We start from the raw sequence: 15,763 nt of genomic DNA, 5'->3' as shown, positions 1-15,763 counted from the left end.
AAGCATTGTCATACTGGAAACATGGATAACTTAAGCATGGACTTAAATAACTAGGCCTCAAGATGTCTGGATACCTGTGACGGAATCAAGAAAGATTAATCCAATTTTCCATTGAACCACTCGATGAAATGTTACACATGGATTAGAAACATCAGAACCTTCTAGAATTACGCTTTCAAATTCAAGCATAGTCTTTTGCAACCAGGACCAGGAAATAATCTGAATGATTTTTATAACACCATATGAACTGTACTTGAGGGACTTATTATGCACATGCAATATAACATCTAGAATCCTAACACTTTAGTTTTCTTAAAATGGCGGAACATGAATTGCGCACATTGCAGATTTCCACAAACGTTTGTAAATGCCATGAAATGATTGTGCACAAGGAATAACATGAGTTAGACACAAGAAATGAATTGCACGTCTTGCCGATTCGAAGGCCACCAAGTAAATGCCATGAAGTGGTAGCTCACAATAAACATCGTGATTTAAGCACAGGAAATGAATTGCGCGTCTTGCTGATTCGAATACCACCAAGTGAATGCCATGAAATGATAGCGCATGATGAGTAATATGAGTTTAGCGCAAGAAATGAATCGCGCGTTCTGCCGATTCTAATGTCACCACGTAAATGCCATGAAATGGTAACACACAATGAATATCATGATTAAACACAAGAAATGAATCACGCGTCTTGCTGATTCGAAGACCACCATGTGAATGCCAAGGAATGGTAGCGCACACTGAATATCATGAACTACGCACAAGAAATGAATTGCGCGTCTTGCCGATTCGAAGGCCACCGTGTGAATGCCAAGAAATGGTAGCGCACACTGAATATCATGAATTTAGAACAAGAAATGAATTGCGCGTCTTGCCGATTCGAAGGCCACCATGTGAATGTCAAGAAATTGTAGCGTACAATGAATAACATGTATTAAGCACAGGAAATGAATCGTGCATCTTGCCGATTTGAATGCTACATTGTAAATGCCATAAAATGGTAGCGCACAATGAATATCAAGATTTGCACACGAGTAAAGAATCGCGCGTGTTGCCGATTCGAGAGGCAGCATGTAAATGCCATAAAACATCAAGCGCACATTCACATGCACAAGAGCAAAATTGTTTTATCATGCTAATTAGGCCCAAGAACTCAAAAACCTTCTAGAACGGGATCGGGGGCCCAGCCCGATCTCCGCCTTACCGCCCTGATCAAGAATCACCGACAAAGTGAAAGGGCAAGGCCTGGAAGATCAAAGTATTGAGCGACCCTTGACCCAAGGGTAGGTCGCTCCCCCTGCCGCTGCAGCTCCTCCAGGTTCCTGAGTTCCTGAGACCCACCCCACAGTAAGTACCCCCCCACCTCCCAGCCCCTCGTTCTGCCCCGCGCTACTCACCCTCTCTCCTGCTCCTGCTTCTTTTCCTCTTTTCTTCTTCTCTGTTCTTCCTCATCTCTCCTCGTCTGTATTCTTCTTCTGTACTCCTCTTCTCCCCGTCTTCTCTCCTCTTCTCTTCTTCCTCATCTTCTGCTGTGGTCTTCTGCACTCTGTTTCTTCGTTTTTTGTATCTTCCTCCGTGTTCTTCTGTGTTCTTCTGTGTTCCTCTGTCTTCTTCTGTCTTCCTCTGTGTTCTTCTGTCTTCCTCGGTGTTCTTCTGTCTTCCTCTGTGTTCTTTTGTATTCTTCTCTGTTCTTCTGTCTTCCTCTGTGTTCTTCTGTCTTCCTCTCTGTTCTTCTGTCTTCCTCGGTGTTCTTCTTTCTTCCTCTGTGTTCTTCTGTCTTCCTCTGTGTTCTTCTGTATTCTTCTCTGTTCTTCTGTCTTCCTCGGTGTTCTTCTGTATTCCTCTCTGTTCGTCTGTGTTCTTCTGTGTTTCTTCTGTTCTTCCGGTCTTCTGCTCTTCCGGTCTTCAGTCCTTCCGGTCTTCTGCTCTTCTGTTCTTCTTTTCTTCTGTTCTTCTGTTCTTCTGTTCTTCTGTTCTTCTTGTCTTCTTGTCTTCTGCCTTCAGCTCTTCTGCCTCCTCCGTCCTCTTCTCCCCGCGCCTGCCCTCCTGCTCCTGCCTCATCCCCCTCTCCCACTCGCATCCCCCCCTCTATCTCCCCTATCTAACCCGTTCACTTTCTACCTCCCTCACTCCTCCTATCTACCTATCTCTCCATCTCTCTATCCCACTATCCAACTCCCTCACTCTCCACCTCCTCCTATCTTCCTATCTCTCTATCTTTTTCCCTATCTATCGATTTCTCTATCTACCTTTTCTCTCTACCTATTTCTCTATCTCTCCCCCCCTCCCGCCACCCCCTCTATTACCTATCTTCCTATCCCCTCACTCTACCTCTCACCCTCACCCACCTCTACAACCCCCCCTCCCCTATCTTCACAACCCTACACCTATCTTTCTCCCTAATCTCCTAAACCTCCTAACACTCTCCCCCCTCCCCCCTCCACCCTTAAACCCCCCTCCCCTAGCTCTTCTCACTCTACCTGTCCCCCCCTCCCTCACGCTTTCCTGCCGCGACCTCCTGCACGCCCGACCCCCCAGCTCCCATTCGCCCCCAGCTGACCCCTCCCCCCCCTCCTACCTCATATGGCGGCCGCTGCGCGACAGTGGTAGCGACCCTTGACCCAAGGGCAGGTCGCTCCCCCTGCCGCTGCACCTCCTCCAGGTTCCTGAGTTCCTGAGACCCACCCCACAGTAAGTACCCCCCACCTCCCAGCCCCTCGTTCTGCCCCGCGCTACTCACCCTCTCTCCTGCTCCTGCTTCTTTTCCTCTTTTCTTCTTCTCTGTTCTTCCTCCTCTCTCCTCGTCTGTATTCTTCTTCTGTACTCCTCTTCTCCCCATCTTCTCTCCTCTTCTCTTCTTCCTCATCTTCTGCTGTGGTCTTCTGCACTCTGTTTCTTCGTTTTTTGTATCTTCCTCCGTGTTCTTCTGTGTTCTTCTGTGTTCCTCTGTCTTCTTCTGTCTTCCTCTGTGTTCTTCTCTCTTCCTCGGTGTTCTTCTGTCTTCCTCTGTGTTCTTCTGTATTCTTCTCTGTTCTTCTGTCTTCCTCTTTGTTCTTCTGTCTTCCTCTGTGTTCTTCTGTCTTCCTCGGTGTTCTTCTTTCTTCCACTGTGTTCTTCTGTCTTCCTCTGTGTTCTTCTGTATTCTTCTCTGTTCTTCTGTCTTCCTCGGTGTTCTTCTGTATTCCTCTCTGTTCGTCTGTGTTCTTCTGTGTTTCTTCTGTTCTTCCGGTCTTCTGCTCTTCCGGTCTTCAGTCCTTCCGGTCTTCTGCTCTTCTGTTCTTCTTTTCTTCTGTTCTTCTGTTCTTCTGTTCTTCTGTTCTTCTTGTCTTCTTGTCTTCTGCCTTCGGCTCTTCTGCCTCCTCCGTCCTCTTCTCCCTGCGCCTGCCCTCCTGCTCCTTTACTCATCCCCCTCCCCCACTTGCATCCCCCCCTCTATCTCCCCTATCTAACCCGTTCACTTTCTACCTCCCTCACTCCTCCTATCTACCTATCTCTCCATCTCTCTATCCCACTATCCAACTCCCTCACTCTCCACCTCCTCCTATCTTCCTATCTCTCTATCTTTTTCCCTATCTATCGATTTCTCTATCTACCTTTTCTCTCTACCTATTTCTCTTTCTCTCCCCCCCTCCCGCCACCCCCTCTATTACCTATCTTCCTATCCCCTCACTCTACCTCTCACCCTCACCCACCTCTACAACCCCCCCTCCCCTATCTTCACAACCCTACACCTATCTTTCTCCCTAATCTCCTAAACCTCCTAACACTCTCCCCCCTCCACCCTTAAACCCCCCTCCCCCAGCTCTTCTCACTCTACCTGTCCCCCCCCTCCCTCGCGCTTTCCCGCCGCGACCTCCTGCACGCCCCGCCCCCCCAGCTCCCATTCGCCCCCAGCTGACCCCTCCCCCCCTCCTACCTCATATGGCGGCCGCTGCGCGACAGTGGTAGCGACCCTTGACCCAAGGGTAGGTCGCTCCCCCTGCCGCTGCAGCTCCTCCAGGTTCCTGAGTTCCTGAGACCCACCCCACAGTAAGTACCCCCCACCTCCCAGCCCCTCGTTCTGCCCCGCGCTACTCACCCTCTCTCCTGCTCCTGCTTCTTTTCCTCTTTTCTTCTTCTCTGTTCTTCCTCCTCTCTCCTCGTCTGTATTCTTCTTCTGTACTCCTCTTCTCCCCGTCTTCTCTCCTCTTCTCTTCTTCCTCATCTTCTGCTGTGGTCTTCTGCACTCTGTTTCTTCGTTTTTTGTATCTTCCTCCGTGTTCTTCTGTGTTCTTCTGTGTTCCTCTGTCTTCTTCTGTCTTCCTCTGTGTTCTTCTGTCTTCCTCGGTGTTCTTCTGTCTTCCTCTGTGTTCTTTTGTATTCTTCTCTGTTCTTCTGTCTTCCTCTGTGTTCTTCTGTCTTCCTCTCTGTTCTTCTGTCTTCCTCGGTGTTCTTCTTTCTTCCTCTGTGTTCTTCTGTCTTCCTCTGTGTTCTTCTGTATTCTTCTCTGTTCTTCTGTCTTCCTCGGTGTTCTTCTGTATTCCTCTCTGTTCGTCTGTGTTCTTCTGTGTTTCTTCTGTTCTTCCGGTCTTCTGCTCTTCCGGTCTTCAGTCCTTCCGTTCTTCTGCTCTTCTGTTCTTCTTTTCTTCTGTTCTTCTGTTCTTCTGTTCTTCTTGTCTTCTTGTCTTCTGCCTTCAGCTCTTCTGCCTCCTCCGTCCTCTTCTCCCCGCACCTGCCCTCCTGCTCCTGCCTCATCCCCCTCCCCCACTCGCATCCCCCCCTCTATCTCCCCTATCTAACCCGTTCACTTTCTACCTCCCTCACTCCTCCTATCTACCTATCTCTCCATCTCTCTATCCCACTATCCAACTCCCTCACTCTCCACCTCCTCCTATCTTCCTATCTCTCTATCTTTTTCCCTATCTATCGATTTCTCTATCTACCTTTTCTCTCTACCTATTTCTCTATCTCTCCCCCCTCCCGCCACCCCCTCTATTACCTAACTTCCTATCCCCTCACTCTACCTCTCACCCTCACCCACCTCTACAACCCCCCCTCCCCTATCTTCACAACCCTACACCTATCTTTCTCCCTAATCTCCTAAACCTCCTAACACTCTCCCCCCTCCACCCTTAAACCCCCCTCCCCCAGCTCTTCTCACTCTACCTGTCCCCCCCTCCCTCGCGCTTTCCTGCCGCGACCTCCTGCACGCCCCGACCCCCCAGCTCCCATTCGCCCCCAGCTGACCCCTCCCCCCCCTCCTACCTCATATGGCGGCCGCTGCGCGACAGTGGTAGCGACCCTTGACCCAAGGGCAGGTCGCTCCCCCTGCCGCTGCAGCTCCTCCAGGTTCCTGAGTTCCTGAGACCCACCCCACAGTAAGTAGCCCCCACCTCCCAGCCCCTCGTTCTGCCCCGCGCTACTCACCCTCTCTCCTGCTCCTGCTTCTTTTCCTCTTTTCTTCTTCTCTGTTCTTCCTCCTCTCTCCTCGTCTGTATTCTTCTTCTGTACTCCTCTTCTCCCCGTCTTCTCTCCTCTTCTCTTCTTCCTCATCTTCTGCTGTGGTCTTCTGCACTCTGTTTCTTCGTTTTTTGTATCTTCCTCCGTGTTCTTCTGTGTTCTTCTGTGTTCCTCTGTCTTCTTCTGTCTTCCTCTGTGTTCTTCTGTCTTCCTCGGTGTTCTTCTGTCTTCCTCTGTGTTCTTCTGTATTCTTCTCTGTTCTTCTGTCTTCCTCTGTGTTCTTCTGTCTTCCTCTCTGTTCTTCTGTCTTCCTCGGTGTTCTTCTTTCTTCCTCTGTGTTCTTCTGTCTTCCTCTGTGTTCTTCTGTATTCTTCTCTGTTCTTCTGTCTTCCTCGGTGTTCTTCTGTATTCCTCTCTGTTCGTCTGTGTTCTTCTGTGTTTCTTCTGTTCTTCCGGTCTTCTGCTCTTCCAGTCTTCAGTCCTTCCGCTCTTCTGCTCTTCTGTTCTTCTTTTCTTCTGTTCTTCTCTTCTTCTGTTCTTCTGTTCTTCTTGTCTTCTTGTCTTCTGCCTTCGGCTCTTCTGCCTCCTCCGTCCTCTTCTCCCTGCGCCTGCCCTCCTGCTCCTGCCTCATCCCCCTCCCCCACTCGCATCCCCCCCTCTATCTCCCCTATCTAACCCGTTCACTTTCTACCTCCCTCACTCCTCCTATCTACCTATCTCTCCATCTCTCTATCCCACTATCCAACTCCCTCACTCTCCACCTCCTCCTATCTTCCTATCTCTCTATCTTTTTCCCTATCTATCGATTTCTCTATCTACCTTTTCTCTCTACCTATTTCTCTATCTCTCCCCCCCTCCCGCCACCCCCTCTATTACCTATCTTCCTATCCCCTCACTCTACCTCTCACCCTCACCCACCTCTACAACCCCCCTCCCCTATCTTCACAACCTTACACCTATCTTTCTCCCTAATCTCCTAAACCTCCTAACACTCTCCCCCCTCCACCCTTAAACCCTCCTCCCCCAGCTCTTCTCACTCTACCTGTCCCCCCCTCCCTCGCGCTTTCCCGCCACGACCTCCTGCACGCCCCCGCCCCCCCAGCTCCCATTCGCCCCCAGCTGACCCCTCCCCCCACCTCCTACCTCATATGGCGGCCGCTGCGCGTCCGCGCAGCGGGTGCGCCGCTGGCGCGCCAGAGGCAAGCCCGTCTGCGCCCGTCCGCACCTGGCCCGCGCCCAGCGCCACGACCCCTGGTCCCCAGCTCTCCCAAGCCCCGATGATCCGCTACGACCCCACCACCCTCCATGCCCTCAACCCAGGACGCTCCAACACCTGCTTCCAAGCTCACCCCAAACGCACCCATGGACCCTTCGCCTGCAACTCCTGCAAACACATCTTCCACCACGCAACAACTACGACCACAAGCCCACGCGACATCAACCACCTCAAGTGCATCCTAGTCAACGCTCGCTCTGTTCACAAACACGCCGTTGAACTCTGGGACCTCCTAGACTCCACAGCACCGGACATCGCCTTCATCACGGAGACCTGGATGAATGCCTCCTCTGCTCCAGACATCGCCACCCGCCATCCCCGAAGGCTACAAGATCTCCAGGAAAGACCGCACCAACCAAGTAGGAGGAGGTATCGCCATCGTCTTCAAAGACTCCATCAGCGTCACCACCTCCACTGAAGACTCCCTTCTCGCCGCTGAACACCTGCATTTTCAGATTCGCACCGACCCGAGGACCACCCTCAGAGGATCCCTCGTCTACCGTCCTCCCGGACCTCGCGCCCCTTTCAGCGACGCCATCGCCAACTTCATCTCCCCGCACGCCCTCGCCTCACCGGACTACATCCTCCTAGGCGACCTCAACTTCCATCTGGAACAAAACAACGACCCCAACACCACCACCCTGCTCGACAACCTCGCCAACCTCGGCCTCAAACAACTGGTGAACACTGCCACCCACATCGCCGGACACACACTCGACCCTATCTTCTCCGCCAGCAAACACGTCTTCTTCAGCCACGCCTCCGCCCTTCATTGGACCGACCACAACTGCGTCCACTTCACATTCCGACGCGAGACCCGCCACCTCCGCACTCAACCCATCCCTCACCGACAGTGGAACAAGATCCCTGAAGAGCAACTCTTCTCCGCACTCGCCGCCAACCAACCCACCCTCACCACCGACCCCAACGACGCAGCCCTCAACCTCACAAACTGGATCTCCAACTGCGCAGACAACCTTGCTCCCCTCAAATGCTCGCAGCGACAGAACAACACCAAGAAACCCCTCTGGTTCTCTGACACCCTCAAAGAATCAAAGAAAACTTGTCGCGCACTTGAGAAAGCCTGGCGCAAGGACCGCACCGCTGACAACATGACCGCCCTCAAGAACGCTACCCGCGAACACCACCACCTGATCCGCGCTGCCAAAAGGAATTTTTTCACCGACAGACTGGACAAAAACAGCCACAACAGCAGAGAACTCTTCAGCATCGTCAAGGAGTTATCCAACCCCAGCGCCAACGCCGTCACACCCTCACAGGATCTATGCGAATCCCTCGCCACTTTCTTCCATCGCAAGATCAGCGACCTCCACGACAGCTTCGGACACCAGACCCAACCAAACACCACAGAACCCTCATCCCCGACCATCACCCTCAACAACTGGACCCACATCAGCACGGAAGAAACCAAATCCATCATGAACTCTATCCACTCCGGCGCCCCTTCGGACCCCTGCCCGCACTTCATCTTTAACAAAGCCGACGACATCATCGCCCCGCACCTCCAGACCGTCATCAACTCTTCTTTTTCTTCTGCTACCTTCCCCGAATGCTGGAAACACGCCGAAGTCAACGCCCTACTAAAGAAACCTACGGCTGACCCGAGCGACCTGAAAAACTTCCGCCCCATCTCCCTTCTGCCTTTCCCAGCCAAAGTAATAGAGAAGACCGTCAACAAACAGCTGACCACCTTCCTGGAAGAAAACAACCTGCTCGACCCCTCACAGACCGGATTCCGAACCAACCACAGCACTGAAACCGCCCTCATCTCAGTCACAGACGACATCAGAACCCTGATGGACAACGGTGAAACAGTCGCCCTCATTCTTCTCGACCTCTCGGCTGCCTTTGACACCGTCTGTCACCGCACCCTAATCACCCGCCTCTGCTCCACCGGGATCCAAGACCAGGCCCTGGACTGGATCGCCTCCTTCCTCGCAAACCGCTCCCAAAGAGTCTACCTCCCTCCGTTTCGCTCAGAACCCACTGAGATCATCTGCGGCGTACCTCAAGGCTCATCACTCAGCCCGACACTCTTCAATGTCTACATGAGCCCCCTCGCCAACATCGTACGCAAGCACGACATCATCATCACCTCCTACGCCGACGACACCCAACTTATACTCTCCCTCACCAAGGACCCCGCCAGCGCCAAGACCAACCTACAAGAGGGTATGAAGGACGTCGCAGATTGGATGAGGCTCAGCCACCTAAAGCTAAACTCTGAAAAAACGGAAGTCCTCATCCTCGGCAACACCCCGTCCGCCTGGGACGACTCCTGGTGGCCCACGGCCCTCGGCACCGCACCGACCCCCGCAGACCACGCCCGCAACCTCGGCTTCATCTTGGACCCTCTTCTCACCATGACCAAGCAAGTCAACGCCGTGTCCTCCGCCTGCTTCCTCACCATCCGCATGCTCCGCAAGATCTTCCGCTGGATCCCCGCCGACACCAGAAAAACCGTGACCCACGCCCTCGTCACGAGCCGCCTGGACTACGGCAACACCCTCTACGCCGGGACCACAGCCAAACTCCAAAATCGCCTACAACGCATTCAAAACGCCTCGGCCCGCCTCATCCTCGACGTACCCCGCAGCAGCCACATCTCCGCACACCTGAGACACCTGCATTGGCTCCCAGTCAGCAAAAGGATCACCTTCCGACTTCTCACCCACGCACACAAAGCCCTCCACAACAAGTGACCGGAATACCCCAACAGACGCCTCAACTTCTACGTCCCCACCCGCCCCCTCCGCTCCTCTGGCCTCGCTCTCGCCGCCGTCCCTCGCATCCGACGCTCCACGGCGGGTGGGAGATCTTTCTCCTTCCTGGCAGCCAAGACCTGGAACTCCCTCCCCACCAGCCTCAGGACCACCCAGGACCACTCCGCTTTCCAGAGACTCCTAAAGACCTGGCTGTTCGAGCAGCGATAACCACCCCCTTTGTCCCTAGCCCCTTGAGACCCGCACGGGTGAGTAGTGCGCTTTATAAATGCTAATGATTTGATTTGATTTGAAAGTAGGCCTCCGGAACAGGAGCTCAGGAAGTTGCTGCTGCTCTGCACCGGGACCTCTGAATAGTGAGCACGTGAAGCTGGGCTGGCTCCCTTATATAGAGTCTTGGCCCAGCCCACATACCACACCCAGGCATGCTGCAGGGAAAGCTTCTAGAAGGCCCTGGAAAGGGACCACACCCTGAGACACTCTGAAAGCCTGCAGCAGTACATTGCAAATGAACAGTATTTATATGCACCTTAAACATAAATCTTCAGGATTAAACTGTGCAATGCAAAAGATTAAACAACAGTATATCAGCACAATGCATAAATTACGTTATCTTGAGAGTGCTGGGTTTTTGCATTCTAGTCGCCCGTAGAGCGCGCATTGCCCTGATGTTGACAGTACTCCCCTCTCCCAGACGCGCTCTAGGGCCTGGTTTGTCTGGATTGAGATGATGAAAACGCCTCACAATTACTGGAGCCTGAATATCAGATGCGGAAACCCATGAGTTACTTTCAGGGCCATAACCTTTCCATGAGATTAAGTACCATAGATTACGCCTTCTCAGTTAGGAATCCAACACCTTCTTGACTTCGTATTCTATTGCCCCGTGTACTAGAACTGGAGCTGGATGAGGGCTGACCTTCTGGACTGCCTTTTTCAAGAGGGAAGTGTGGAACACTGGATGAATCCGTAATGATCTTGGCAATTGCAGTTTATAGGTGTGAGAAAACAGGGCTGATTGGAGAGGCCCCCTAACTTTTTGCCCCCATTTTCCACTTTTTGCTGGTGTTTTCCTGACTTTGATGGTGCCCTGGGTACTGCTAACCAGTCCCAGGGCCTGTGCTCTGTGTAAAATGGATATGCAAATTAGGCTAATTATAATTGGCTAAGTTAACCTACCTATCAGTCCCTAGTATATGGTAGGGCATGTAGGTTTAGGGACCACAGCATAGGTAGTGCACTGCTGAGGTGCCCAGTGTCATTTTAAAGGCAGGCCTGCCTTGCTGGCTGCTTTTAAATTAAAGTTATATGCAAATTCGACTTTGGAATTAAAAGTAGTTCCAAAGTCTTAAACTACCTTATTTTTACATATAAGTCACCCCTAACGTGTGCCCTATGTGCCCCTAGGGCTGGGTGCCATGTAACTATAAGCAGGGACTTTATAAAAATAGATTTATAAACCCTGGTGAGGTAAAAACAGCCAAATTCGTTTTTCCTTCATTGAAGTAAATGTCCTTCATAGGCTAGAATGGGGAGACTTTATTTTAAATTTTAAAGTCTCCTTAAATGTTGCATACCAAGAATTTGGTATCAAATTAATTGTTGTAATAAATCCCACAACTTCCAGTTGTTGGATTTAATATAACTTGTTCAGGTAAAAAGTTTTAGACTTTACCTAAAAAGTTGCCAATTTCAGCCCTGCATTGTTTTTGCTGCTGTGCTCTGATTGGCCAGCCTGCAGCAGCTTAGCCAAGCTGCCTTGATGAGGTGTGAAGTGGCCTGGCTTCACACAAAGGAATGTGCCTGTGGGAGAGAATCTCCCCTCAGCAGATGGTGAGGCAGGAAGGGGGAGGGCTGCCAAACTGGTCTTCAAAGGCAGAGAAGGACATTTAAAGCAACCAGCAACACCCCCACATCCTGCAACCCCAGACGACTAGGTGCCCCCTTGATTAGATTAGGAGAGGGCAGGAGAGGGGTGTGTTTATGATTTTTAGCCACACCAGTGGGTGGGCTCAGCCAGATGTAACCTCCAAAAATCAGATTCAGCCATGTTGGATTTTTAGAGAATGTTGCCCACTGGGATGGATTTTTGCCACACTTCCCAGGAAGTGGTCATCGCAGGGGGAAGGACCCTGCCCCTGATTGGAGAACCAGGACCCCCCTGCTTTTCACCCAGGAGCAAGGATAAAACTGGCAGACCTGCACCCACACCTCAGATCCCCACCAGATTTCAACAAGAAAATAACTAAAGGAGAAGAAGGACTGCCCTGCTGGACCCCTGGCCTGCACCTGGAACCTGCACTCAGAAGGACTGCACCAGCTGCACACTTGGGCTTCACCACAAGAAGGACTTTGCCTGGCTTCAACTGGTTCAAGGAGGGACTCCCTGTTTGCTACAGGTGAAAAATTGCTAACCAGAGTCCCCTGCACCAACTCCTGAAGAAAGCGACCAGCTGACCACTGCCCAGTGGCCAAAAAGGAGTTTGCGCCAGGTGCATTCTGGGAGTTGTAGTTCGCACCCCCCAAGGACCATCTCAGAACTTCTGGACCCTTGGGGTGAGCTGTGGACCCCAAAAGAACCTTAAAAGAACATCTGGGTGAAGCCCCAGAAGTCTGGAGAAGATTTGAGAATTTTTGTAAAAAAGCTCCATAGAGGGACCGACCCGCCGCGGATATTCTAGCCGGCTTGCCTCAACCGCGACCCGGCCTGACTTGGTGGTTCGTCCCGGTAAAGAAAAATCTCCAAAAAAGAGACTAAGTCCGAAGGTAAAAAGTTGACCGGGACCTCCCAGCCATCGTATCCGAGAAGGGGTCCATGGACGTCGGATCAAGATCCAGGTTTACCCCGGTCGAAGGATTTTCACCTCGAAAAAACGACTAAGTCCGAAGGTAAAAATCTCCACCGAGGAATCCAGCATTGCGTATCCGGAGAAGGGCTCCAGGAGGTCGGATAGGACTGGCAGGTTCGTCCCGCTGAAGAAAATCTTCGAAATAAAGACTAAGTCAGAAGGTAACTTTTTAACCGAGGCCTCCCGCGACCCGTAGCCGAGCAGGGCTCCATCGCGGTCGGCCTGAAACTTTGACTTTGCCCCGGTCGAGGTGCAACCAGATGACCCGATTGGCGCTTTTTGTTTCTAAGCGCTAGAAAAATAATAATTCTTTAAAAATTCATATCTCCGGTTCCCTTTATCCGATTTTATACGTTTTGGTGTCATTTTAAAGATAAAAATATAAACTATTTTTATAAATTGGTTTTGGATTTTTAAACTGTTTCCTGTGTTTTATTTAATTACTGTTTTGTGATATTTGAATGCTTTACACACTGTCTCCTAAGTTAAGCCTTGACGCTCGTTGCCAAGCTACCAAGGGTTGAGCTGGGGTTAATTTACTGAGACCTAACTGGACCTAAGTGGAGGTTAGTGGCTTGTTGCTAGGTGTAGGTACCTACCTGCCCTTACCAATAACCCATTTTCCAACATTTTTGGTGGCAGTGGTGGGATCCTGTACTTGTGTTCAGTATCACGTTACAGTTTTAAGTAAAACAAATAAAAAATCCTTTAAATTGTCTTAGTGCAAAAATTGTGTTTTAAAAAAAAAAAAAAAAAAAAAAAAAAAATTTAATTTGGAATAATTTCTATTATTGAATTTTTGTAATTTTTCTAAATTATTGTTTCCAATTTTTGCAAAAAGTTTTTGTTGACACAAAACTAGGGAACCATGGAGCTTGATCTGGCTAGCCTACCCACACTGACAGTAGTCCAGCTTAGGGGGTTGTGTACTGAAAGAGGGTTGCCTGCAACCACTGACCTCAGGAAGCAAGTCCTGATCAAATCCCTGACAGCATGGGCTGAGGCCCAAGAGGTAGACCTAGAGGAAGCTCCAGAGGAGGGAGAAACAGGGGAGGATGCTAGCTCTAACCCCTCAGGGGAGCAAGGGCATCTGAGCCTAAGTGAGGATGAGGAAGACCGGTCCTCAGTACATACAGTCACTAGGGGCAGACCCAAAGCTAGTGGTGGGAAGGGGGTCCCTTCAGGAGGAGAGAACTCATCCATCAGGGAAAGAGAGCTGGAGGCCCAGCTAGCATACATAGCTTTGGAAGCAGACAAGCTGGCCCTAGAAAAGAAAAAGTGGGCAAAGAAAGAGAAAAGAGATGGTGGCAGCGACAGAGAAGTTGAGGTGTCCATGGGTGGGGGAGTTTGCCCCAGATTACCCAAGGGGGTGGTTCCTGCTTATGTAGAGGGGGATGATATAGACAAGTGGTTGGAGGCCTTTGAGAGGGCACTCCAAATGAGAAGGGTTAGGCCTCAATACTGGGGTTCCCTTTTGTGGGAGTTGGTCCCCAACTCAGGGAGGGATAGGCTTCTGACCTTAAGGGGGGAGGAGGCAGATTTGTACCCTAGTATGAAGAGGTGCTTAACCAAGAAGTTTGGTCTGACCCCAGAGCAGCATAGAATGAAGTTCAGGGACATCCAGAAGGTCAATACCCAGTCTTGGGTTGACTTTGTAGACACCTCACTTAAGGCACTAGAGGGCTGGATTATTGGTAACAAAGTAAATACTTATGAGGGGTTATACAATCTGATCATGAGAGAGCACATCTTGACCAATTGTACCCAAGAAAGGTTACGCCAGCATCTAGTGGACTCTAAGCAGACCAACCCTAGAGAGCTAGGGGAGGCAGCTGATGAGTGGTTGAGAACCAGGGTGGTTGTCAAGTCCCAGGGGGGAGACTCCAAGAAGGGGGGGTCAGGTCCCCAAAAACCTAAGGAGGGAGGTGGTAAGCCCACCACAGAGACTCCCTCTGTACCCCAGAACCCTAAGAAGGAGGAGAGTAAATCCCACTCCCACTCTGACAAGCAGAGACAGGGAGACCCAGGGTTAAAAAAGCTCTTGGACAGTAGGGCTTGCTTTGACTGTCAGCAGACAGGTCACTTCAGAGGAGATGCAGCCTGTCCAAAGAAGGTGGTTAGCACTGGGCTGTCCAGTGTAGCCATGGAGGAGGACTCCTCAGATGATGAAGTCCTCCTAGCATTGAGCTGGGAGACAGGACCAGATGGTAAGCTGGTGATCCCTGAGGGTGGAAGTAGGCACTTCCACCCCATTCAGGTGAATGGGATCCCTATCACTGGCCTGAGAGACACCTGTGCCAGTCACACTATAGTGAGTGACCGGTTAGTGACCCCAGACATGTATGTCCCAGGAGAGACAAGGAAAGTCAGGATAGCCACAGGGGAGGTCACCTCCAAGCCTGTAGCCATAGTGCCCCTAGAGAGGGAGGGTATCCTTGACTGGTTTAGGGTGGTAGTCAGTGCTGACCTCCCCCTAGATTGTATCCTGGGCAATGACCTCCCAGAGGTGGGTCTGGTCCCAGATGGGACGGTCGCCCAGGGCGCCCCCCCAAACCAAAGTCCTGGGGAGTCAGTCCCTACAGTTAGGAGACAGGGGTCCCCAAGAAAAGGAAAGAAGAAAAGGAAGGGTAGGTCACTCTTAAAGAGAGTTCCAGGGAGCCAAAGGCCTTCTGCCCCAGTAGGGGGGGAGCCGAGAGTTGGCACTGGTGAGGCCTTCCCTGACCCCAAGGAAGTCCTGAGTAGTCAGGCAGCTGTCCAGATGCAGGGTGTTGCCCCTGCACTGACAGAAGGGAGAGTGGAAGGAGGGTGTCTGCCACAGGAGGTGGTAGCCCCCCCACTCTAGACAGCAAGAGGGGTGCCAGGACCCCAAGGTTGCCCCTAAAGCAGCTCAGCCACCTGTCAGTGGAGAGCTTAGGGTGTGGTTCTGGGTACTGACAGCTGTCAGTAGCCTCTGCTGGGTGCTAGCCTTCCTGGCAGCACTGTACTTGGCCTGGGAGGCAGACCCCAGGGCCAATAGCAAAGTAGGCCCCCTGACCCTGTTGGTCATGGTGGGGTTGCTCAAGTGTTGGGTGACCTCTTTGGGTAAGCTAGGTGTTGCCCTAGCAAAGTTAGGAGTAGGGGAGGTGGGCACCTCACTACCCAAGTTGGCAGAGAGAGAGGAGGAAAACCCCCCTAGAGGGAAGTTTCAGTTTGAGATGGGTCCTTTCACTGTTGGGATGGCTTCACTACCCAGAGGGAGTGACCATGACAGGAGGATGTAAGGCAGAGTAGGCCCTGCAAAGGGACAGCCAGTTTTCTTCACTGTCTTCCTCGCCTAACAAGCCAGGAAGACTCTCCCAGGGTTGGGCTGAGTCTCCTGGGCGTGTGGGCTGGGGGGGGCTTGTGTGAGAAAACAGGGCTGATTGCAGAGGCCCCCTAACTTTTTGCCCCCATTTTCCACTTTTTGC

The sequence above is a fragment of the Pleurodeles waltl genome, chromosome 1_2, assembly GCF_031143425.1.
Source record: "Pleurodeles waltl isolate 20211129_DDA chromosome 1_2, aPleWal1.hap1.20221129, whole genome shotgun sequence".
Classification (NCBI taxonomy): Eukaryota; Metazoa; Chordata; class Amphibia; order Caudata; family Salamandridae; genus Pleurodeles; species Pleurodeles waltl.
Note: the sequence above shows the minus strand (reverse complement) of the source record.